At 44.8% G+C, this 1,322-nt stretch overlaps 1 pseudogene; it reads right to left on the minus strand.

Moving 5' to 3' along the window:
* Positions 1-747: 747 nt before the first annotated feature.
* LOC117042898 lies at positions 748-1,031 on the minus strand (annotated as a pseudogene).
* Positions 1,032-1,322: the final 291 nt, after the last annotated feature.

The raw sequence follows: 1,322 nt of genomic DNA on the forward strand, positions 1-1,322 counted from the left end.
TGCACTCGCGGAACGAATTAATTTCATCTTGCAAGGCACCACTGTACAGTATAGTCAATTCTGTATGGACGAGTAAGCAATGGAGGAGGCATTTGTCCATGTGGTTGCATTCCCTGCCATTGCCTGTCCTAGATAGCGGAGTCAGGATCTGGGAGAATTTGTTTCAAATCCCACCTTTGTTGCCCTAGGGATGTCCCTCTATTTGATCATCTCTCTCTCTCTCTCTCTCTGATGAGAAATATATATCTGCAGCAGACTATGGACTAGTGGGATTATGGCGATATCTACATACAGGGTAGAATTTACTAATCCCTGCTACTTTCATCACAGGTGGGAATGAGGGCTAATGGGTCTTCACTGTCTGCCGGATTAATCTTACTCTTGTATGTTTAAGAGGGTGAATCAGAATCTCTTAAATTTCTCAAAATAAATTCTGTCAGTGGTACTCCCTGAATATACTTAAAAAAAACCTTTCGTGTTTGTTTGTTTTTAAAAAGAAGTATTAGACCTATGTCAATATGGCAAAAACACATTCCATTTTCTCTCAGTTCCCACCCAGCTTATTTTACATTTTATTTTTTTGCTACATGCTCTTCCAAGTCCTCCTAGTATACCCACTGGAGGGACCTGGGTGGGTTCCACGCCTGCATCCTATGTTTGCTCCACAGCTCCCTCTCCCATCCCCTTGGGAGTTTGTTTTAGTCTCTGGGCTGCTGCCTTCTTTTCCAAGGCAAAGGAGCTCCCCTCTCACTTAGCTTCTTGTTCTTTTGCCCACTGTTCTGGCCTTGGCGTTCTCTGCTCAAAGGCGTGAATGTGCTTCAACTCCTCCAGTAAGACTTCATTGACCAACCCATGCCGATGCAACAGTGCTTTTCCTCAGAATCGTGGGGAAGCTTCTAGGACTTTGAAGCTTGTGGCACAGAGTCCAGGGGTTGTGTGCTCTTCCACCACATGCTCTGCCTCAAGCCCCTGGAGCAGCTGCTCCCGCAAGGCCTCCACACTGAGAGCGCCAGACGCCTCCATCCTGCCCAGGTAAGTACCCAAGATGAAAGACTCCCAAACAGTTTTTATTGGCTATTGCAAAGGGCTTAATCCTAAAGGAGACAGAGGATTACACTAGTTAAACTAGTTAAAACAAAATAAAAAAATAAAAAAATTCCTTCCAGTAGCACCTTAGAGACCAACTAAGTTTGTTCTTGGTATGAGCTTTCGTGTGCATGCACACTTCTTCAGATACACTGAAACAGAAGTCACCAGACCCTTATATGTAGTGAGAGAGTGAGGAGGGGTATTACTCAGAAGGGTGGTGGGAATGGGTGATA

This window comes from Lacerta agilis, chromosome 2, assembly GCF_009819535.1.
Source record: "Lacerta agilis isolate rLacAgi1 chromosome 2, rLacAgi1.pri, whole genome shotgun sequence".
Taxonomy (NCBI): domain Eukaryota; kingdom Metazoa; phylum Chordata; class Lepidosauria; order Squamata; family Lacertidae; genus Lacerta; species Lacerta agilis.